This window comes from Periplaneta americana, chromosome 17 (assembly GCF_040183065.1).
Source record: "Periplaneta americana isolate PAMFEO1 chromosome 17, P.americana_PAMFEO1_priV1, whole genome shotgun sequence".
Lineage (NCBI taxonomy): Eukaryota > Metazoa > Arthropoda > Insecta > Blattodea > Blattidae > Periplaneta > Periplaneta americana.
In genome coordinates this window covers 75,165,812-75,192,027 of record NC_091133.1, presented here as the reverse complement: position 1 = coordinate 75,192,027, position 26,216 = coordinate 75,165,812, and the positions used below count along the sequence as shown (strand labels likewise).

Genomic DNA, 26,216 nt, shown 5'->3' with positions numbered 1-26,216 from the left:
CCCAGACAATTTGTATTACAGACGAAGATGATGTGGAAGTAACATTGTTAATATGTTGAACTATAGGACTAGCTAACGATGAATGTGCCAGAATCACGGAGAGTCCTATCGAGTAGATGTGTTCCAATTTCTGACAAAAATGCTTCTCAAATATATTTTTGAAAACTGTTTTCTGTCTTACAATTTGTATAGTTTCTTTCAAATCTGGCTTTCAAGTAAAGCTCCCTGTGCAGCAGACTGGAATATTTTCAAGGGAAAAATTGTTCCGGGGCCAGATATCAATCCCGGGACCCTTCGCTTAGCGCACGAATGCTCCACCGACAGCTACTCAGGAACTACACCCGACACCATCCCAATTTTTTCCTTTATATCCACACAAACTCTGTGTGACTTGAATTGTGGTTTTCCGTTAACGTATCTACAGTGACGTATATATTATGCAAATCTGGCTTTCAGATAAAGCTCCCTGTGAAGCAGACTTGAATAATTATTCAGTTAGTTTCTTTCTGTTTAATCTTTCCTTTGTAATAATTACCCAAATATGACTTTTCCAAGGAGATTTCTCCTTCATTTTAGGATTCTTAGTTAGTAAAGTTTCCATGAGAATAAAACTAAAACATTACTTTATTGTAAATTTGTCACATAATCTTGATTGGAAACTTCTTGAAGAACATATGGGTACTTGAATAATTTCGAGGGAAAAATTGTTCCGGAGCCGGGTATCGAACCCGGGACCTTTGGTTTAACGTACCAACGCTCTACCACTGAGCTACTCGGGAACTCTAACCGACACCGATCCAATTTTTCCCTCTATATCCACAGACCTCAAAGTGGGCTGACAACTGTCAAGCAACCAACTTCGAGTGCACACTAACTCCGTGTGACTTAAATTGTTAACGAACAGTGACGTGTATTATGCAAATCAAGATTTTCAGGTATAACTCCCTGTAAAGTTGATTTGAATAATTTCGAGGGAAAAATTGTTCCGGAGCCGGGTATTTAAGTCACACGGAGTTAGTGTGCACTCGAAGTTGGTTGCTTGACAGTTGTCAGCCCACTTTGAGGTCTGTGGATATAGAGGGAAAAATTGGATCGGTGTCGGTTAGAGTTCCCGAGTAGCTCAGTGGTAGAGCGTTGGTACGTTAAACCAAAGGTCCCGGGTTCGATACCCGGCTCCGGAACAATTTTTCCCTCGAAATTATTCAAATCAACTTTACAGGGAGTTATACCTGAAAATCTTGATTTGCATATGGGTACTTATTGGTTATGTCCCAACGTCCCATTAAGCCCCTTTCTATGCGGACAGATCTAATTGCAGTATATCTCATAAAACTAGAACATCTGAGGGTTGGTACTCAACAAGTTGCAGCGAATCCTAGGCTGAATGGCGAACGGAATGGTCAGAAGGACTAAACCACTAGTCAATGAAATGAAAACGTTATATGTAACATTCTTCCAAACACAAACATTATGGAAGAGATCACCAGAAGTTGAAGACAAAACGAAAAAGCACGCACAGTATGGTTAATATGGATTACATTGGATAATTTTATTACAAAATTTAAGGTGATATACATGGAAGACGTTGTATATTGTTGTATATTCTTAACGACATCCAACTGTAGTACCTAGAAGGCTCAATGTGATTTGCCTTTTATAACTCAGATTCATCCACTTATAAAAAGCGCGAAACAACTCTAATATACAATAAAACGAACACTTAGGTAGTCCGCAAGATGGAAGAGCTTTGTATACTGGCAACAGTGCCAGGCGCTTCGTAGCAATAGCTATATCATTACCTTTTTTGCTAACCGGTTGAGAAGGACTCCGATCGGTACTACCTGTACGCGTTGATTAAACAACCATTATTACTGCATCCAGTGCAGACTTCGTGCTCATTACAGTCATCAGTGTATTCTATCCATGGCTGCTACAATGCATTCAATCAAGTCTAATGCTCAAGAGTACATTCAGTGAATAATTTTGTAATATTTCCTGGAGCGGCAATGATAATTCATGTGGTAGCAGTCATAATGTTGCACACGCGTTGTTTCTATCTTAAGACCCACATTCTCAGCAATTCGTCAGCTTCCTTCTTTATTATATTCTTTAAACTGGGATAGCTACACCAACCACTATCTTGCTAAGGAGTGGCGTTGTAGTAACGAATATGACATATGGTTTATTTACTTACATTTTTGTCATTATTTATTTATTTATTAATGATATTTGTGTGCTGGACAACAGCCATTGGCCAATAAAAGTCCAGTACAGTGACACAATTAATACAATAAAATGAACAACTGTGGTACAAATTAAATAATTGAGATAACAACAAAATGAAGAACATAGATTACAATGATTAATTTACAAGAATTAATACTATAAAATGTTATGGAAAGGAGTTGATTTTTACAAAAGTATTACCAATTTGTGCATAAGGATTATGCAAATAATATTAGCAAAGACATTGTCATATTCTAATACTTCTATACATTGAATGGATCGGAATCTCCTACATGTAAGTTAGCATTTTTAACACATCTGGAGACTGGCGAGGAAGATTTAGAATTTCTAATATAGAAGAGTTTGTGATGTCTCATGTCCTTCATAGGAATACGAAGGCTGACACTGTTTAAGAAAGATTGACAATTAATGTCACCTTTAAAGACCTTACATAAGAATAAATAATCGAGATCATGACGTCTAGCATACAAGCTTCAACATTTAAAGTGCTCGCATTTTTGGTCATAGTTATACCCGGAGTTATTAGGCAGAAATCTGTACGAACATAATGAAATAAATTTCCTTCGAATATTTTCCAGTTTTGCCGAATCAGTACTAGTAAAAGAGTTCCAAACTACAGATTCATATTCGAGTTTCGATCTCACTAATGTATAGTATAGTATTACAAGAGAGTCAGGGGTTGAAAAAGAATAAGTAATTGACCGAATTATTCCCAGCATTTTTATTGCATGGTTTTAAATATAATCAATGTGGCTGTGAAAATATAATTTATTGTCAATTAATACACAGAGGTCTCTAATACATTTTTCAGATGATAGTTATATTTTAGTAAAGAGGTTTTCCTTTAAGATGATATCCCGTTATCAACTGACCAATTGGTAATTGAATTAATGTCATCCTGAAGAATTTGACAGTCAACAACACTGTTGATTTTTCGAAAAATTTTAAGATCGTCAGCGAATAATAGATAGTCAGAATTTATTCTTTTGCAAATGTCGTCAATGAAGATTAAAAACAGAAGAGGTCCTAACGTTGAGCCCTGAGGCACACCACAAATAATATTAAATGGATCAGAGATAGTATTCGAAATTCGTACACTTGATTGTCTATCGTGTAAATAATTTTCAAATCAGCTTACGTAATTTACCGATAGTCCTATAATTATTATCTAATTTACACAATAGAATAGAATGTGGAAATACATCAAATAATAATAATAATAATAATAATAATAATAATGATGATGATGATGATGATGATGATGATGATGATGACCTGTAAAACTATAGCTAACATGAATTATTACAAGAATCTCTATTTTACAGAGGGAATAGAACCAAAATTCTAGGTTCGTAGTCGAAACAGAATAGAGGACACCCTCACCAAATACAAGAAACGTGCTTCGGATTAATGCTGCAACGAAACCAGACGTGTATCTAACGTCAATGAAGGCATCTGCGTGCCAGTTCGCACAGCGCCGAAGAAACCCTCAGATGACCCCTGTGGGACCACAGTCCGGAATCCCAGGCAAACCAGGAGCTTTACTTTCGAACGTTACTTCCACGTTTGTCAGGCGAGCAGATTGACTGGTTTAACACGCATAAAACAGACAGATAGACAAATCGTCTGACAAAAGTTTAACGCATTACCCTGATTAATGGACCCGTTAAAAAATACTCCCTCTTTTGTTTCAACCACCGGAGTGCAGTTAATAACAAATCCACCGCAAAAAAGGACTTTGCATAATGCGGAAGGCATGTTATTTATAGCTTTATGAATGAAGTTTATAATTAGCATTTTACTTTCAGATCTGCTGGGAACAGATGGTGCAGCTCGATATAAAAGGGACACTCTTCCGTTCATTCATTCACTTTTCCCACGAATTCAATAATAATAATAATAATAATAATAATAATAATAATAATAATAATAATAATAATAATAATAAATAATAATAATAATAATAATAATAATAATAATAATAATAATAATGCCATTTCCATACTATAAATACTAAAATTAAAAAAACTACAAGCCGCAACAAATGGGATATATTCAGTATCAGCTGACAAAGACACAATGCTTGTTATAGACAAGTTCCCAACATCGAAGAGAGATAGAAGAAGGAGAAGATAGAAGAGAGGAGAACGGGAAGGAAGACAAGTAGGAGGGGAAAGAAGACACGTAGGAGAGGAAGGAAGACAAGTAGGAGGGGAAGGAAGATACGTAGGAGGGGAAGGGGACAAGTACAAGGGGAAGGAGGGCAAGTACGAGGGAAAGGAGGGCAAGTACGAGGGAAAGGAGGGCAAGTACGAGGGAAAAGAGGGCAAGTACGATGGAAAAGAGGGCAAGTACGAGGGGAAGGAAGAGAAGTAGGAGGGAAAGTGAGAGAAGTATGATGAGAAGGAAGAGAAGTAGGAGGGAAAGTAACAGAAGAGGAGGAGAAGGAAGAGAAGTAGGAGGGGAAGGAAAAGAAATAGGAAGGGAAGGAAGAGAAGTAGGAGGAGAAGGAAAAGAAATAGGAAGGGAAGGAAGAGAAGTAGGAGGGGAAACAAGAGAAGTATGAGAAGGAAGAGAAGTAGGAGGGGAAGGAAGAAAAATATGAGAATGAAGAGAAGTAGGAGGGGAAGGAAGAAAAATATGAGAATGAAGAGAAGTAGGAGGGGAAGGAAGAAAAGTATGAAGAGAAGGAAAATATGCAGAGGGGGAAGGAGGGGAAGGAAGAGAAGTAGGAGGGGAAGGAAGAGAAGTATGAGGAGAAGGAAGAGAAATAGGAGGGGAAGGAAGAAAAGTAGGAGGGGAAGGAAGAAAAGTAGGAGGGGAAGGAAGATAAGTAGGAGGGGAAGGAAGAGAAGTATGAGGAGAAGGAAGAGAAATAGGAGGGGAAGGAAGAAAAGTAGGAGGGGAAGGAAGAGAAGAAGGAGGGGAAGGAAAAGAAGTAAAGGGGGAAGGAAGAGAAGTAGGAGGGGAAGGTTGAGAAGAAAGAGGGGAAGGAAGAGAAGTAGGAGGGGAAGGAAGAGAAGTAGGAGGGGAAGGAAGAGAAGTAGGAGGGGAAGGAAGAGAAGTATGAGGAGAAGGAAGATAAATAGGAGGGGAAGGAAGAAAAGTAGGAGGGGAAGGAAGAGAAGAAGGAGGGGAAGGAAAATAAGTAAAGGGGGAAGGAAGAGAAGTAGGAGGGGAAGGTTGAGAAGAAGGAGAGGAAGGAAGAGAAGTAGGAGGGGAAGGAAGAGAAGTAGGAGGGGAAGGAAGAGAAGTAGAAGGTGATGAAGAACAAGTAGAAGAAAAAGGAAGACAAGTATAGAATGGAATAGAATAGAATGTTTTATTTTCGCTGGCAGAGTTAACGCCATAAGGCCTTCTCTTCCACTTAACCAGCCTTAATCAATACAATAGTGACATACATATTTAAATTATGAATATTTACAATACACTTAAAAGATTCTCCAGCAATATTCTTCGATTAAGTTTTAACGACTAGTACATGTTTATTTAAACTGAGAAAAAAATATATAAGAAAAAGTAATAACTGAATTTATGAGCTAATAGTTAATATAATTCAATTCAGTCTATATCCAATATGTAAAGAATTATAATTAAGTTGAGATAGCTAGTTGGTTAAAATGATTAGAAATAATATAACAGAAGTTTACTAGAATTATGTTATAGGGTGCAAAATATAAATCTAAAATATACTGACATAATGAGAATATTAATGTAATGAGATTTTGCCATTAGAGGTTTTGTATTCTATTTAGAGAAATTAATGGTAATAATAAGAATAGATAAGATTCTAGTTTCATTATAAGTAACAAATATTAATCAGTATAATGTGTTAAGCAAGAATTTATGTAATTTTGACCTAAATGAAGTTATTGTCCAACAATAGGATGAAGAGTATAAAGATGTCTTGTGATAAGGTATAATGAGTAGGGGGAAGAAAGACAAGTGGGAAAGATGACAAGTAGTAGAGGAAAGAAGACGGGTAAGTGTTAAAGGAAGAAAAGGAGGGAACAGAAGACAAGTACGGTGAAGAAAGACAAGTAGGAGAGAAGGAAAGACAAGTAGGAAAAGGGAAGACAAGTACGGCAGAAGAAAGACGAGTAGTAGGAGAAAGAAGACAAATAGGAGGTGAAGAAAGACTGTTACGAGAGAAAGGATGACAGGAAAGGTGATAGAGGAAGGAAGATTAGGAGGAGGAGATGGAAGATGTAATGAGGAAAGCAAGCAGAAGGGGAAGTAAGGGAAGGATTGAAAGAAAAAAGTGAGGAAAGGAAGAAGAGACGAAGAGGAAGGGAAAGAGAATGAAGAGCAGAAAGAAGAGAGCATGTAAGGATGAAGAAAATTAGAGAGGAATTAAGAAAAAAGAAAGAGAAAAAAGACAGGTAGAAGATAAAAAAGATGAGGGGAGGAAGTAAGAAGAAAAGGAGGAAAGTGAAAATGGGAGGAAGAGGAGTATGGAAAGGAAGATATGTTGATGAAGGAAGCAGAGAAGAGTAAGACAGATGGGCAAATAAGAGCAGGAGAAAAAGAAGAAAAAAAAATGAGGAAGTATTGGTTTTGACGATAAACACTTCTCTTCTTCTTCTACGTCACGGTTTAGGCCTTTCATTAGCCTGTTCCGGCTCCAAATTGTTGCTGCCTCCATCTATTCTTAGGTCTTCCTAAGTTCCTTTTTCCTCGTGGTGAGTAATTGTATGCTGCTTTTGGTATTCTATTGTTCGTCATCCTTGTTAGGTGGTTTTCCCAATTTGTTCTATATTTCACTATTGTTGTATTTAGTTCCTCTACTTTTAGTTGATGTCTTATTTCTGTATTGTGTTTTTTGTCTGTTCTTTGATATCCTGCTATTGGCCTGAGGAATTTCATTTCAGCAGCTTGTATTCTAGCTATATGTTGTGCCGTCATTGTCCATGTTTCGGATCCATAAGTAATTGTAGGAACTGCCATCGTCTTATATAATTTCATTAGAGAGTCTTTTCTGGCTTTATTTTTCAAGATTCTTTTTAGTGTCCCTGTTATATAGTTAAACTTGTTTAACTTGTTATTTATATCTGTTTCTGTTGTGTATGATATTTCGCAGCTAGGAAATTGAATTTTGAGACTTGTTCTATTGCTTTATTTTCTAAAATTATCTTTGTCCGAACTGGATAAGAGCCCTTGAAAGCCATTGCCTTTGTTTTTCCTGATGATATTTCCATGTTGTATTTTTTTGATATTTCGTTTAATTTATATATCATTCTCTGCATTTCGTCCTCTGTTTTTGCAATTAAAATCTGATCATCTGCAAAGGCTAATGTTTTTATTATCATATTTCCTAAATTAATTCCTCCTGTTGTTATTTGTTTCCATGATCTTATCATGTCGTCTAGATATATATTAAAAAGAGTGGTTGATAATGGACAACCTTGTCTAACTCCTCCTGTTATTCTTATAGGTTCTCACTTTTATTATTTCCATACATAAGTGTGAATTATGTGATCTCATAATATTTTAAGTATGACCCTTTTTATGCTAAGAGAGGGATAAGATTTCCTACCCCTGAACTAAGTGGTTCATCAAGACAAGTTGTAACTAAAACAGACTCATCGAAAAGATACACTAATTAACACAGTACTGTGTTAACGCATAAAGAGATGTGTTAATTTGAAATGTTTATTCATCGTCTAAAAAATTAAGAACAGAATCCAGTCGTGTAGACACGGAGAGGAGGGTCGTAATTTTGCCAAGTCCATACGCTGCTTAATCAACTTTGTCACGAATTTACGCATCCAAGAAACCGTAAAAATGAAACCATGGGCAAACAAAATTAAATCTGCCGCCAGAAAATTTCCTGTGCAGGAATAAAGAAGCAGAGCGTTGTCGAGTCTCCAAGGAGAAGACTCTTTTCCTCCCCCTCGAGCAGGCAGTGTAATATTGCTGGTAGTTTGTACAATATAACAATTCAATACTAAAAAAACGAAGGTATGTAAATTAGTTATAATTTATCATTAATTCTAAGCAAAACACGAAAAGGTAGACGTTTTTATATAAATTTCAGACCCACTCAGAAAATAGGAAAGATTGGAGAATGCTGGGTTTGAAGTGAAAGACCCACCCGCGGACAGAAAACTATGAATGAATGAATAAGCCTAATTGTCATATTATACAGAGTTGTTTTCGATCTCTGATAACGAATTTGAATGACGTCATGTGCATCAGGAATCACACCGTCAGCTGAATTGCGGCTAGCGGTGACAGACCAGTAGTGAGTGCACGGTGTATCACAGTAGCAATGCCCAAGAAAATCGAGCCTTTTTGGGAGGGGTACATAACAACCCTTTCCGATGCCACATACAGTTACGTGAAAATCATAGGATCCTGCAAAAAAAAAAAAAAAAACGTGGTTTAGTTATTTCCAAGAAAGACATCCTGTGTGTACCTAATAAGACTGGCAAAGCTCGGATGAGATTAATTCCAGAGTGGAAAAAGCAAAACAAATCCACTCCGCGTCACAAGTCGCCGCACCCCACGAGATGATACAAATTAATTCCATTCGAGCTTTACCAATCTTATTACATATACAGAAGCTGCCTTTCTTTGAAATAACGAAACCTCGTTTATTGCCGTCTTCTTTTATTTTCACTTAACTGTACTTGGTATCGGAAAGGGTTGTTATGTACCTCTCCCAGAAAGGCTCGATTTTCTTGGAAATTTCTCCTAGGAGTCGCCGTGCACTCTGACTATGAGATCACTCACTACTGGTCTGTCATCTCTCGCCGCAATTCAGCTGTCTTGTGATTCCTGACGCACATGACGTCATCCAAATTCGTTATCAGAGATCGGAAACAACCCTGTACTTGGAGCAACGATTAATAATAACAATGATATTAATAATAATAATAATAATAATAATAATAATAATAATAATAAAAGCTACTACCAATAAAGTTACTACTTTTAACACAGTGTTAAAATATTTACAGGATTTACTTTCAGCCTTTTTTTAACAATTCGCAAACATTATTATTATTATTATTATTATTATTATTATTATTATTATTATTATTATTATTTTTATTATTATTGCTACATTAAATAATGTTGCCTTTTAATGGACAACTATGGAAGCCAAACTCTCGTACGAACCAATATCTCTCAAAAAGTAAGACTAGCCTCGCAAATTACAGAAACCAATTTTGAGATAATATCGAATTTCGCAGGTTTTGACATGGGATCTAGCAACAACTCGCTAACAATGAGTATCAACAGAAATACAGAACGGTCCTAATTGCCAATTAACTGGGAATGGTAAATCCAATTTGAGACACAATGCACTGTGACTATTGTGTGCAATGTGTCTGATAAGCAATGACGTCACGCCACAGATATTGCTTCCGTCTTTAGGAGGCCATACCGTTGCCTACAATAATTACATTAATGCCATTATCTCTTTCTACTCTTACCAATACAGACACTATTAGAAGAGGCGAGTTTTAAAATAACTATATCTCAATCCTGTATTAGCCTGCGCTCAGTTTTCCTTGCTTGTATACATATTTTATGAATTCTACCATGTGTCGAAGGATGCATTACAGATCTATGCCTCTGTGCAACGTCACAGTTTGCGGTGAGGGGAAAGAGATAGCAAAAGATTGTACTAATATGTGAGAAAAATTATGTTTAAAGCCTTGGTTTTTCTGAACCGACGCATGTGAGGTTGTATGTAAAACTAATATTTCACAATGGCGTAAGTTTCAACAGTAACAAATATAAATGATACTCGGGAAGAAATTAAACATAGAATAAATATGGGAAATGCCTGTTATTATTCGGTTGAGAAGCTTTTATCATCCAGTCTACTGTCAAAAAATCTGAAAGTTAGAATTTATAAAACAGTTATATTACCGGTTGTTCTTTATGGTTGTGAAACTTGGACTCTCACTTTGAGAGAGGAACATAAGTGTTTGTGAATATAATATTAGGGGCTATAGGAAATATTTGGGGCTAAAAGGAATGAAGTTACAGGAAAATGGAGAAAGTTACACAACACAGAACTACACGCATTGTATTCTTCAACTGACATAATTAGGAACATTAAATCAAAACTTTAGAGATTGACAGGGCATGTAGCACGTATGGGCGAATCCAGAAATGCATATAGAGTATTAGTTGGGAGGTCGGAGGGAAAAAGACCTTTGGGGAGGCCGAGACGGAAGATGGGAAGATAATATTAAAATGGATTTGAGGGAGGTTGGAGATGATGGTAGAGACTGGATTAATCTTGCTCAGGATAGAGACCAATGGCGGGCTTATGTGAAGGCGCCAATGAACCTCTGGGTTCCTTAAAAGCCAGTGAGTAAGTATGGCGGAAGTTTCAAGAAGGTATGGTAAAGCTTCGGAGCAAGAAATTGGTAATATAATTTTAAATACATGACCAATTTCAATAATCATATTCTTCAATAATATTTATTCAATGTCATTGATATTGTGTGCATGTATTTATAACAAATTTAATCAAATCAACATTTTCTTCGTTAATTTACTTTTTCCTGTGGATAACCTGTAAATTGGTGGTGTTAATACTACATAACACTAGTCAAATCTGTAAATCTTCGCTCTTTTTTAACAACAAAGCAGCGTATGTCGGTTTTCATTAATTATATTATTTCACCTTCGAAATTGTCTTAATAAACAGCAATGTAGGCTATTTTTCCTAGATAAATGTACTCTAAACTAAAGTTACTCGTAAACTTCACGATAAAATATGCAAACCTCTCGTCGCATTACCTGTGATAATGTGAAAGTTATTTAGCGTGCAGCTATTTAAATCAAAATCACGGTCCGGAAGTAATTGCAGGAATGAAACATCACGAAATAGTTTCGGGAACAGTCTTCTCAAATTCACCACTAAATTATCATCAATCCTAGTCGAGTGATCACTATGCATTTCATTAGATCTGAGGTTCGTGGGTTTGAAACCTGTCGAGGGCACGAGTTAAAGGAGGGACTGAGCAATATTTAACACACTCAAAATTCATTCATTACTTTGTCAGAAGTAGGCTAAAATAAACAGGAGAAATCGGTGATGATTTATAGCAAGTAAGAGAAATTAGTAATGAGGAAGGTAACATATTTCCTTATTTTATTTCAAATGGTTTCCCACCTATAAAACTATTATATCATACTGCCAACAAATTTTGTTGAAAGTTATCATTTGTCCTTTTGATTATGTGGCATACACCTAAAACCACGAAGTCACTTTTCGCAGTAAAACACGGATTTAAACATCCCTAATCACCACGTGTCTAATTTTTATTTTCAATCGAGAGGACATTCAGAGTTGAGGATAAAAACGTTTACATATTTGGATCTGTTTGAAGTGCCTGTTGGATGCAAACGTGATTCTCGTATCCCAGTAATTTGATTTTTCTTAATAATTCTCCTCCTCTGATTACTAAAAAAATTTCCGAAGTGAAGTAAAGTTCCTAAAACAATCTGTTCGCAATCAACTATAGTCGGTAATACAGCTGTAAGCGTGTAAACAGTCCTGGAACTGCGGAAATCGGACTGAGACAAGTGGCCAAGAAGCTTGGAGTTCACATCGAGACTTCTTTTCATCCCCAATTTCCTTGCTAGGACACGTTTTCAGTTATCTATTAAGTGTTGCCTCTTCCAATTCCTGTTTCTTTTACTCATTCCATTATCTAATTACCGGGTAAGATGCACTCATTCTGTCTATTGCAGTGTTTTATTAAACATTTCCATGCTGCTATTTAAGTTTATTATGTTTATTTATTTATTAAATTATTTAATTGTTTTCTTGTTTATTTCTTTGTTTGTTTATTTGCTTCTTTGGTTGTTTATTTGTTAATTAATCTATTTATTTACTTATTTACTTTACATATTTACTTATTTAGTGAGGGTTAATTATAAGTTATAGCGTGATTTACCTGAAGAGTATTACGAAATTTTGCGATCATATCTCTCGGAAAGACTATTTCGGGTTAATCGCAGGAGTAAGTACTCAGAATCCAAGGAAATATCTGCAGGATTTCCACAAGGAAGTGTCCTTGGGCCAATATACTTGCTGTACAGCAATGATATACCACAAATTCAGGATACAACAATGGCTACATTTGCTGATAATACTGCCATTTTGGCTGTTGGAAAAATTGAAAAGCAATTGATAAGCTTCAAAAATAAGTTAATCAAGTTAGTGTTTGGAACAAAAGTGGCGTATTAAACTTAATGAGACAAAATCAACCCATGTAAATTTTACAAACAGGAAAGTGAGAAAGCTACCTATATTCATTAATAAACAAATAATTCCATATGCAAATGAGGCCAAGTACTTGGGAATAACACTTGACTCCAAGTCAAATTGGAAGGCTCATGTTAAAAAGAAAAAACTGGCTATTAAGTACAGAAAAATTATTGGTTGCTGGGAAGATGTTCCCAACTGAATATACTCGTACATAATAAATTGATAAAAAATAACATTTAAATTTAAAATAGAATATTGTTGATCTACAATTAATTTAGGTGCTGTTACCGCTCGGTACCCCTTTTTCAAGGGCAGCTATCCTTTTGGATTCTTCTCTCTATAAGCAGTTATTAAAACCAATTTGGATATATGGGTTGCAAATTTGGGGTTGGTATTAAGAAATCTAATATTAAAATTATACAGAAGTTTCAAAATAAAATGCTACGAGAAATTGTTAATGCGCAATGGTACATTAGGAATGACAACATCCACAGAGACTTGAAAATGGATACGGTCAGTGAAGAAATAAGAAATGTGGCAGCTGAAGTAGAAAAGAGACTTCATAGCCATCAAAACCCGATTATGCTTCAGATTCTAGACAACAGCAACGTAGTAGAAGACTCAGAAGGATAAAACGTGAAGACTTAGTGTAGTGATTTTGTATTCTTGCCTGAATTAGACAAATTTTTACCAGAATTACTCATTGGAATATTTTTTCCTAACAGTGACTATTATACTGAAGCTACTAGATAAGTATTTTACTTAGTTGTGGTATGTATGTAATGTATTTAGAATTTTAACTAAAAAAATTATTTATTTATTTTTGTTGTAGTTTCAATACCATTCACGTCTCCAATCGAATATGTCATAATCAGATGCACTAAATTGAAAACTTGTATATTATTCTTGCTTTCGTTTCACTTCTGAAGTAGACTATTATGTTATTTCACATGTTGTCAAGCACCTGCTATTCTGAATGTTTCGTTGGCTTCATTGTACTCTACTCTTCGTATATCGCTATGAGAGATTATTTAATTATTTAGGCATACAGAGGTAATGCCTGTAAATAAATTACGTTCATGAACAAATGACGTGAGTTTGTGGCACCAGAAAGTTGAAAACCTCGTGGGCCGCATATGAGACAACATAATAAGTTAGTCCGGTTGCTAACAACATCACGAGCAGAATGCAAACGAGGCTTCTTTTTAAATTTTGATAAAGACGCGATGTGCTGACGTCAGCTAAACCGTCATATTTTTGTAATTAGGAAAGCACTGTGCTGGCTGCTCATTATATAACTTGAGAGGCGGGAACAGAGCAACAATGCACACGACTTGAAAAATTTAATTATAATAATCCGCGGCGAAGCAAAAGAAACAATTAATGAGATTACACCACGACGCTGCCATCTTTCAAATTTTTACACAAAGCAAGCAGATGATAACTGCTATGATCCACGGCAAAAAACACTAATTGATACAAATTATCCCGAGCTCCTTTCTTCAGTCCTATGAGCGACAAAAAAGGTTTAGTCCAGATACGCGAGAACTGACTGCCTTTCTATTGAGCATGCTCCCGTTTCTTTATTAAGCTGATTAGATACATTTAATTTCATAGTTACTACGGTTGGTATTTACCATTTCATCAGAAGTTTATGGGATCAAACCTCGTCGAAAGCTATGGATTTGAGGGGTGATAAAGATTCTTAGCACGGCTCCATTCAAAAAGAAATGCCAACGGTTCCGTTTTCAAGGAATGAAACAGTAGAGATACTATGGAAGAGGTGTTTGCAAAACAAGAGAAAAAAAAAATTTTAAAACTTTCATAATTCCTTTATGACCATTGTAATAAGTGTATATTGTTAGAAGGTAATAACGTTGAATAATTAAATACTGTTTTTCATGTTAGGCAAGAATTTAACAATACAGTCTCGTACAATCAGAAATTATACGTCTATTTACTATCTATCGTAAAGCTCGTTTCACCTCCCACGACTTACTTACTTACAAATGGCTTTTAAGGAACCCGCAGGTTCATTGCCGCCCTCACATAAGCTCGTCATCGGTTCCTATCCTGAGCAAGATTAATCCAGTCTCTATCATCATATCTCACCTCTCTCAAATCCATTTTTATATTATCCTCCCATCTACGTCTCGGCTTCCCCTAAGGTCTTTCTCCCTCCCGCCTCCCAACTAACACTCTATATGCATTTCTGGATTACCCATACGTGCTGTCTTAATCTTCAATTTCAGTGAAACAAGTCCGTTTATACACTCCAGCTAATTCGTCATTTAATCTGCAACACATGTTACTTCGTTCAGTTTCGAAAACCGAGGATTCACCGCCCAATGTTGTAAACGGCTTGAATGCAGCTTTTGACCGGTCATAACAGGGAAAAGGGATATTCCCTTTCTTAAATTTTGAAAGATTTCTAAGTCTGAAAAATTCCTAATCATTCAAAATGAAGTGGCTTGATCACTGGCATTCGTTACATAAATGCTATTTAGCTAGATTTACATAGAGTTTAGAGACGATTTGGTTCTGCGTTTTTTCGACACAGTCACGAAAATTATTCTCCTAAGAATATTCCCATTATAAAATATTTATTTGTGAAAAATGCTTAGAAAAGCAAAATGGCAAATTCCAGGAGAATACCTTGCGGGCCGGTATAATTGATGCCAGGGCCCGGCGGTTGAGAAACAATGGTGTAGATCAATTTACCGACAGAGTCCTTGCCCAGAGTGCTACAAATAATGGGATGCCATAAGGAAAACCGGAGCTCTCGGAAAAAAACACTGTGTCACCTGGACCACGTATTGACGAATCCAGAAATGCATATAGAGTGTTAGTTAGGGAGGCCGAAGGGAAAAATACCTTTGGGGAGGTCGAGACGCAGATGGGAGGATAATATTAAAATGGATTTGAGGGAGGTGGGATATGATGATATAGATTGGATTAATCTTGCACAGGATAGGGACCGATGGCGGGCTTATGTGAGGGCGGCAATGAACCTGCGGGTTCCTTAAAAGCCATTTGTAAGTAAGTAAGTAAGTAAGTTACCATAGACTTACCCAACACAAGTTATAAATAGGGGATACACCGAGGATCACCTGTACTGCGAAATGACAAACTTCCTTTGAAGATGCAAGCTTACACCTTCCGCAATTTTTCTTCTTCGTCCTGTGACCAGTTTGATCACATTTCTCTCCCCTCGCGTATGTGGTACCCAAGAGGTTACGTCCATTTTCGGCTTTTCCCCTTCAAAATTTTCTAGAGCTCCTTCAGTGGAGCAGCGTAATTCGGAGTGAGACAAGTGGCCAATAGGCTTGGAGCTCACATATTCAGTTTCTTTCACTCCCGAACCCTTTGCGAGGACGCGTTTTGCGTACCTATTAAATTTCTCCTTTCATTTCTCCTCTTTCAATTCAATTCAGGATCGAACCCGTGTCCACAGGATTATAATTCCAGCGCTCTAACCACTAGACCACCGTGATTGCTAACAAATGTAAGTATTTAATATCTTAATTTGTAATATAATCTGTTTCTGTATGTTAGAAAAATATTCATTAATGAATTGTCGAAATAGTCAATCAAATATCGCAAAAATTACATACTTTTACATGGAATTGATTTGTGTGAGTTGATTTTTATAGGTTGTTCTGTATATACAGGATGCAACAGGACCTCACCGACAAACTTTGAGGAATGATACGTAACACGCAGAGGATTGTTTTTTGTATGCTCAATGACACGTCCTTTAGGAATATGATATGATATTTCCGGTGCAGGAGTGAATTTTTCCCTTTTCTATCCGTCCTTCATCACATGGTAACGCAGAATTCCTGCACGGAAACATCATATGTACTTCGGTACATCATAATAATATGATATGCGTAAGTAATCACTTAGTGATTCAAGACGGCGCTCATCCCGTCGGATCCCGGCCACTTAGTCACTCGTAATGAGTGCACCTCTGTACATAGTGCGTTGGACATTGTATCACTGTCACATATTCTGTGACACAGTACATGAGGGTAGGTAACCAAAGGGAAAACTGAGAGTTAGAACTTAAACTGACGGGATTCGATCCGGCATCGGAACTGGAATGCGGTGTGGCTTAGTGGATAAAGAGTCAGCACGTAAAGCTGGAAACCCGGGTTCGAGTCCCGGTGCCGGAGAGAATTTTTCTCTGTTCTATCCATCTTTCATAATATGGTAACGCAGAATTCCTGCACGGAAATATCATATGTATTTTGGTACATAATAATAGTAGTAATAACAATATCTTAATTTATTATAAGTCTATGCTTATCAAAACTCTTCTTATATTCAATATTGAAGTGCCGTCTCATATTATGATGTTTTATATTTCTCAACTGAACAGTTGAGACACTGAGCTTTATCTTTACTCATAATAACAAAATAGTCTTGTTCCCATATTTGTTAGAAATTAAAACGGAACCTGCAATTTATTCGGCATATTCTACCACTTCACACAACCCTGAATAGATCGCTATGGTACCGAGTTCAACCTCTGCTTACTGTAAGAACACGCAGGCAGGTAGAATATTTGTGGAGGGGGAATTGAAGGACTGATGTATAGTCCAGGTTAGCTTACTTCATACCCTAAGAGTGAAACCTAACCATTTTTCCCCCATTGCTACATAAGCTACTGAATTATGGTAATTTTCTAGTTTGCAGGTTGAATTTTCTTTTGCCAACTTCATTTCGAATTTCGGTACTGAGAAATACTACAATTAGTAATGATTTTATAACTGTTATGTTGGCAGCAGTGACACACGTTGTCAGTAGGTTAAATTCTGTAAATTCAAATTGTTCTAGATTTCTGAGTCCATTACTGGAAGCTAGTAAACTTTGAACACACTAATAATTAATTAATATCAGTATTAATATTAATACATAATAGTTATTGTATATGTTGCTTTATGTTGTGATTACAATTTTAAGATTAGAGTCAGGTAGGCTAAGTGTAAATAAATATAATCTTATTTCGTGTGATACATGCCCTTGAGTAATCGATAGAAATACCCTTTTACATTTTAATTAATTTATTTCGTGTTTAGACTTTTATTACAATACTGGAGTAAATATTCCAAAGCATACATTTCAAAGTGGCATTCGTTTTCGGAATTCATACTAATCGTTTCACGTGATCAAACAAAATATATTTTTAGGTTAGGTCTCATGATTCGTAAACTGTTTAATCAAGCAATGAATTTCATGTTGTCAGACAAAATACATTTTAATATTAGTTCATACACTAATCTACTAACTACTAACATAATGTGTGAGAGGTCCAGAAGAAAAATATACTCTTTCATAAATTATTGAACCTTCTAGAAAACACCTACCGAACATAAAGATGAGATAAATAAGCAAGACATCGTTATTGTTAATACTATTATTATTATTATTATTATTATTATTATTATTATTATTATTATTATTATTATTATTATAGTACATGGCATTGCGTGATTTTATCCTCTTTTGATGATATCTAGTATTAGTTGGCAACACTGAAGAGACGGCCAAATTAGTCTCATAGCGTGCTATTCATAGACATTTCGCAGCACGCGCTACGAGCGTACTAAGCTAGCCCCGGCTATCCACTGGTTACTTGTACAGAATTCAAATCATATCATATCGCTAACACTGGTTTATGACTACGAAAAACGCTGATCGTCCACCGGAAGCCCGCGCTAAAAATGTCTATGAATACGCCCCTTAGGAATTACTCTTACGTGATCCTCAATATATACAGCGACTGCGCAGGAACATTATGTCCATGCCTATTTGAAGGGAATAATTTGTTTAATTGCTATATTATTTTGTATCTAATTCGTACAGTTTCGTCAAATCCAATAATGTTAGTCTATCTGATTGATATTACCACTTTCATTTATTCCTTTAAATTACCTACGAATCATAAAACAATCAATTATAAAATAACTATGTTCTACGCACTCTAATTTCGTTAATTGCTGCTGTGAAGTCTGTACTTCAAACCGTTAAAGCGAAGCGGTTCCAAGATGACAAGTAAGCACGGGAGAGATAAAACTAAACCCATGTCTTCACGGTTGTTCTACTCATTAGCATTTAGATGAAGCATACAGTCCACCTGCATCAAAGAACACTTCGTGTTTAATCTGCAAGTTCACTTTTTGCAGCACATTATATAGGCATACATCTCGTGACGCAAATACTTTACTTTCAAGTGCTATATACTTCTACAGATGTTATTTCCTCTATTTTAGCATCAAAGTAGGGAATAACATGTAAATTCGTACTACACATAAAACTCTCCTAGTTTTTGTATGTGTCGGTATATCCTTTAACGAGGTATGCGTGAATGTAGACTGCTAGTTATCCGCCAGTCCATTCGGCTTCAGGTTGTGTATGACGAATATAAAGAGTTGTGCAATTATTCTATAGACAGCGATACAAATTAAAAGTGTAACAGCATATCGTTAACTAACAGCGGATTAACCTGTATAAAATGATTTTCAAGTGACTCCATACAGAAGTTTATTAACAAGCAAACTTCAGTAATAATAAGAACAAATCAGTTCTAAATAGTTATGTGCTATGTGTATTTATTATTATTACAGCCATACAGCAAATAGTAGTATAACTCCTTTCATCTTTTACTACGAAATAAATTTTCAAATAAAAATCTACCTAAAATCAGGGAAACTTCAAATTTGCTATCGTCAACTGGGTCAATAATTCAGCATTTCTTGAATAATAGAAACATATTCAGTTCAAGCTTCCTAGAATGTTCTTAATAAAAGACTGACTTAGGTCAACGTATAAACTTCATATGTATTCGCCTATGGAGGGTAATTTATTTACTGAGACAATTTGAAAACTTCTTAGTTAAAGACTATCTCAGAAATGCATATTTTGCTTTTTCATAGCATCTTATGCTATCGAATTCATATCTGGGGTAGTCTAATGATGCCGATATTGATATAGTACATTATGCAACGAGCCTATAATGATAGTAATTAAGACGCAAGTATGGACATTTATGAAACGAGCGCAAGCGAGTTTCATAATATTCATACGAGCGTCTTAATTACCATTATAGGCAAGTTTCATACGACTTTTTATGCTCGGCCATATTTCTAACTTGAAATTATTCAGATGTATACATTTTACTTGTATCTGACAAGATCGGAAGTGACCTTGTTCTAGGTCGTGAATTGTGAGATGTGCGCAGACGCGAAAGTATTGATTTTTTCCGAGGAACAATAATGTCATTGACCTTGATGTAATCCCGTTAAACTTGATATAACCTTGATTATTGAATTCGACATTGAAAAACGAGATGATAAATTGAATTTATTTGAATATTATTTACAATTAACGCTAATTATTATAGTAACAGAACATAACCTTCTGCGACAGTATTGGATTTCCAGCCTCAGTGACTTTTCGCTAATTCTCTTTCGATTGCATATCCGAGAATAATCGATACTTGCGGTTTTATAACGGTACAAAGCTGACTTGTCATTGGCTGAACACCTGTAAGCTGAGTTGTCATTGGCTGAACACATGTAAGCTAAGTTGTCATTGGCTGAACACCTGTACTTTAATGAGTAGGTGTACTTTAATGACATGCATTAAAGGACTGCTACCAGGTGTATAATTACTACATTTCGGCATGGTCGAGCATAAAAGTTTTTGTCTTACAAAAGAAGGCTTTTTGTATTTTAACTGGCCCTGATTATAATGCCCTTTGTAGGCCTCTGTTCGTAGAAGAAAATATATTGACAGCTATAGACTAAATCTATATATTTTCAAATGTTTGTTGAGAATGATAAATAATATAAAATAATAGGTATGGCATACGTTCGGATGTTCAACATTATTTCACAAATTTCATTTATTTTTATCTTCAAATAAAGCCAGATATTGTGCAAGTCTGAAACGGAGTATATAGTATTTCATGCACGCGAAAATAATTCTCAGCCAAATAGGTATCATAACACGTGAAGATGGGTTAAGGATTAGTGAATTGTTTCGATGGTACAAAACAAATTCGAATAACTCTCACAAGTTTGTAATTACCAAAATCATTCAGAAAGCCTTGTATAGTTTGGCTGATGAATTGTATATGCTTTTAAAATGATTACTAGGCTGTGTAGCTCAACTGATGAATTGCATATAGGCCTACTGTAAATTGAATGGTAGTCTGTATAGCTCAATTGATGAATTGTACATATATGCTGTAAATTGTATAGTATTCTGTATAGCTCAACTGATGAATTGTTTATGATTATACATTGAATTAATCTACTTGATATTAATTGCACAAATTTGTATAGCTTAATGAAAGTATGCTACTTTGTATTGTATATATTTGTATAGTTTTGGCCGATGAATTGTATATGCTTCAAATTGAATAGTAATCTATATAGCTTTATTGATAAATTGTTTGTGTTTGTAATTTGAAGTAGTTTGCATGATAAGTATTATCAATTTCTGTATATCACAACTGGTTGAATTGTTTATGCCTTAAATTTAATTAACTTACTTGTTTTGTATTATACATAGAGCTCAACTGATGAATGATCGTTTTCGTTTGTAAATTTAATAATCTGATTGGCTATGTATTGTATACTTTTAGTAGAGCCATCGATGTAGCTCAGTCGGCAGACTCGCTGGGCTGCTGATCCAGAGCTGCGTTTGGGCTTGCGTTGGATCCCCCTTTGGTCTTTGGTTTCTTCCGAGGTTTTCCACAGCCGTGGGACTGAAGCCGGATTTTATGGCGAGTCCTTGGCATCAACCCCTTTGATTAGATTACCCCCCTTTGATTTGATTACCTGGTTGGATTTTTCCGAGGTTTTCCCCAAACCAAAAGGCAAATGCCGGGTAATATTTTGGCGAATCCTCGGATCTCACCTCATCTCACTACATCTCGCCAAAATATTGTAAAAAATTGCACAAAATTGTAAAAATTGTAATTGTAATATTGTAAAATTTTAACTTGTTCCACATCTTAAAGCTTCATTGCTCATGTAAGATCTATGGAATAAAATAAATGAATGAATGAACGATCAAATCCTGCACCTCATACTGAACAACATGGTATGTTTTATAACGACGCTGTAAATGGAATTTTCTAACGCTGGTAATAACCTTATAACTTTATTATTCTACAAACTAAACATTTTGCCCCATTTTCTACCCCCGAACGTAAATAATCACTATCCCGCAGAGCATTCAATTGAGACCATAAGTGTCGCTTAACACCACTTGTACTAGCCATATTGCAACTGACTAACGAAAGGTCTGTTTATACAAAACATTGATTTATTACTATTTTATTCAATTTTTAAGCGCTACAATTGAAGTTTATCGATCGCTTACTTAAGCGAGACAAGACAGCTAAGAGCACCTACAGGTTAGGCAATGTTCAGAACAATAAACAAGAGTGAAAGTACCGAAGGCTCGCGTTTTCTTTTTTTTTTTTTATAATTTTTTACCGGCCAGAGGCCATTTTCTTAAAGATTGCTGTTTTCTTTTTTTTTCTGTTTTTCTTTTTCCTAAACTAACACAAACACAACATCCATTCCCGAGGAGGGACACGAACCCACAACCCTTTCGGACCAAGCCGTAGAGTCATTGCGTGCCTCTACGGCCTGCGCCAGTCAGGTCGGCCGTTTCAGATGCATATGAAAGCTCATCTTTACTCTAGAGTTCTAAGCTAATATTTTTACAATCTCTATTTAAATTACACACATCTTCTTTAATCACAATATCCTGTGTAAGTTTTCTTCATTACTATATATCGATCTTGATACTCAGAGACAGTGACATGTAAAAACTAACTTAATTGTTAAATATGTTCCTCTCAAATGAATCCATACTTTCTACACGATGTGATCGGTGTCACAGTTTCTGTATCCTAATTTCCATATAAATATTCCTGAGAATTTCAAACATGAAAAGAACACACTGGTATCCAAGAGCTAGGTTAACGGAACTGAAAGTTTAAAAATATACCTGTTACCAAACACATACATTTAATCAGTATTATTGTACTTACATGATGCTGTCTTCTCGTCTAGCACGCAGTGAGTACCATCCACACCTGAAACAGAGAAATATTATTGTCACAAAAAACAATTAGACTATACTTAGAGGAATACTATTTAAACATAGATTTGTAACAGTTACATTCCATATAACTACTGGAAACCATCCCTATATATCACAAAGCAAGGAGTAATACTAAAAAAATATATATCACTCAACATTCCCATCTTCAACAGTTGTACCCTTTGCCCTCTTCCATTCTACGTATTACCATTATAGATTCACCAGTAGTAGGACTCTATGGTCAACATGCTAGATCAGCGTTCGAAAGAAACAAGAAAATGGCTATTTAGCAACTTCATGACACCGATTTTTAATTTCTAATTAAACAAAGTACGAAGAGAAAGCATTGTGATGGCCTAAAATTTGATATAGAGATTTTCACAGAAGTAACGAACAAGTTTTGTTCATATTTTAACATCTAAAAGTCCACATGGAATGGAAGCATTTAGTGAGACATTAATTGGTCTTCATTTTAAATTCAAACCACAATAGGTCAAAGGATCATGCACAGTAGTAGTAGGCTTGTATTATTAATCGTAGAATAGTAGTAAAGGTAGTAGCAGTAGCAGCGAAAGTAGTAGAAGTAGTAGTAATAAAGGTAGTAGCAATAATAGTAGTAGTAGTACTGAAAGATAATAGTAGCAGCACATTAGTAGTCTCCTCGTAGGAAAGTTTTACTACTTTTAGTAGAGGCAGCAGTAGCAATAAAGGCAGTAATACTAAAACTAATTATAGTTTTTTTTACTTTGTTATTTAACGACGCTGTATCAACTACGAGGTTATTTAGCGTCGATGAGATTGGTGATAGCGAGATAATATTTGGCAAGATGAGGCCGAGGATTCGCCATAGATTACCTGAAATTTGCCTTTGGGGAAAACCTCGGAAAAACTCAACTAGGTAATCAGTCTAATCAGCCCAAGCGGGGATCGAACCCGCGCCCGAGCGCAACTCCGGGTCGGTAGGCAAGCGCCTTAGCCGACTGAGCTACGCCGGTGGCTCTAATTATAGTACAAACATAGTAATATTAATAGTAGAGTGGTAGTGCTAGTGATAGTAGTAAAGGTATTAATACTAAAACTTATTTAACGACGCTCGCAACTGCAGACGTTACATCAGCGTCTCCGAATGTGCCAGAATTTTGTCCCGCAGGAGTTATTTTACATGCCAGTAAATCTACTGACATGAGCCTGTCGCATTTAAGCACACTTAAATGCCATCGAGTTGGCCCGGGATCGAACCCGTAACCTTGAGCATAGAAGGCCAGTGCTATACCAACTCGCTAACCAGGTCGACAATTACAGTAACAGTAGTAAAGTAGTAGTGCTAGTAATAGTAAAGGTAGTAAGAGTAGTAATAAAGGAAGTAATACTAAAACTAATTATAGTACAAAAATAGTAATGCTAGTAGTAGAGTAATAGTGCTTAAAGGAGTAGCAGTAGTAGTAAAGGTAGTAGCAATATTGAAGACAATAACAGTAGTAGCAGAGTAATAGCACCATTAGTAGAGTAGCAGTTCTAGCAATAGTAATAAAGGCAGTAGCAAAAAAATAAATGTAGCACTATTAAAGTTAATACCACTAGAAGTAGTAGTAGAGTAGAAAAGATAGTAGTAGTAGTAGTAGTAGTAGAGTAGAAAAGATAGTAGTAGTAGTAGTAGTAGTAATAGAGTAGAAAAGATAGTAGTAGTAGTAATACAGAGTGATTTATATAGAACTGACACATTTCTTTCATTAATTGTTTCAAAACGAATTGTGCTAGCGACAACTTATTATACCTAAAATGTTGAGGAATTTTGGGAGATTATTTACCTCTATAGCAAATATTGTCCGGCGTTGTCAAATCCGGAGATCTCGGTGGCCACAGGTTCCTGGAAATTATTCGGTCGTCACATAACCGGATAAATGGAACCATGCTTCATCTGTGAAGCATGTGATGGACAATATGACAGGATTTTGCACAATGAACGTCTGAAACCAACGACAATAATTCAATCTTTTATCCTTATCTGGTTCCTGTAGCTGATGAACAACCGCAACCCTATATGGCTTTAGGCTCTCTGACACATTGAGTAGGTGTACCCTGTCTCCTGCGACAAACGTCTTAATGATTTTTTGGGTGACTGCTCCAGTCGTGCTCTTACGTCAACAACAACCGTGGGAAGCCTAGATGAACGATGCTTGCCCTTTTCACTCACCAGAGATCCAGTTATTTCCAATTTGTTTACCAGTCCCAGTATTGTGTTTCTTTTGGGAGGATTGCGAACACCATATTCTCTCTGGTATGCCCTCTGAGTAGCTGTAATTGAATTCGTAATCCAGTATTGCTTCACAAGGAAGAGTCATTGATTTAATGTGTACTGCATTTTCACGTTGACACAAAATGTCGAAAACAGCTGCCAACAATAGGAATAAAACATAAACATCTGCGCATCTAGTGACAAGGAATCGAAACTCCAGAACATTCTGCTGTTGGTTTCAGACGTTCATTGTGCAAAATCCTGCCATATTGTCCATCACATGGTTCACAGATGAAGCATGGTTCCATTTATCCGGTTATGTGACGACCGAATAATTTCCAGGAACCTGTGGCCACCGAGATCTCCGGATTTGACAACACCGGACAACATTTGCTATAGAGGTAAGTAATCTCCCAAAATTCCTCTACATTTTAGGTATAATAAGTTGTCGCTAGCGCAATTCGTTTTGAAACAATTAATGAAAGAAATGTGTCAGTTATATATAAATCACTCTGTAGTAGCAGTACTAGTAATGGTAGCAGCAATAGAACTAAAGACAGTAATAGTACATAAAGGTAATAACAAACACAGTAGTAGTACTAGTAGTGTAGTAGTAGTAGTAGTAGTATAAAGGTATAGCACTATTCGTAAAAGTAGCAGCAATAAGAGTAAAAGTAGTAATGGTACAGTAATACCAGTACCAGTAGTAGTAGTAGTGTAAAGGTAGAAGGAATAGCAGTAAAGGTAGTAGTACTAACGGTAATAAAAAGTAATAGCAGTTGTAGAATTGTAGGGCTAGTAGTGGTAGAGATAACAGTAGCTTGTTAAGTCTTATTAGCAAAAGTATATTAGCAACAGTAGTAGTAGTTCGATTTTGTTGCTGCCTTTGACTATGACAACGATTGTGATTATGAACGAAGATGTACTCTCAGACTATGCAAGCCATCTCAATCCAGCAGGATTTTACTGGCGTCACAGAAGCAATGCGTGTAATCAATTCGGAGGAGCATCGAGATGAACGTGCAGGTGGTGTCTGAGTGGCTGTTTTGCAAACAAATTGAATCTACAAGATAAAGCTAACATAGCTGTGTAGTCCGCATTCCTCTCACACAAGTATCGAGCAGGCGTCTTCACTCCTGTCATTACAATGACGGTACACGATTTGAAGGTGTCGTCGCTTTCCAGCAAGAGATACAATTGTAGCTGTGATGATGTTTACGGCCATCACTATCCCTGCGCTACTATTGCTTGTTTCAATCAAGAACGTTCCTGATGCAAATAAAGGGGAAGAGCAAACCACATTCTACCCACTTCAGATTGAAGACAGACCGAAGTGCTTACGTCTAACTGCTATGAATT

The 26,216-nt window shown here is 36.1% G+C and overlaps 1 long non-coding RNA gene across 1 annotated transcript in view; it reads right to left on the bottom strand.

Annotated features, from left to right (window-relative positions):
* Positions 1–26,216, bottom strand: part of LOC138693068 (uncharacterized) — an 880,072-nt gene that overhangs the window by 128,812 nt on the left and 725,044 nt on the right. The window contains exon 5 of the long non-coding RNA XR_011330218.1: positions 22,569–22,613. This is a non-coding gene — a long non-coding RNA (uncharacterized lncRNA). The remainder of the gene's footprint in view (positions 1–22,568; positions 22,614–26,216) is intronic.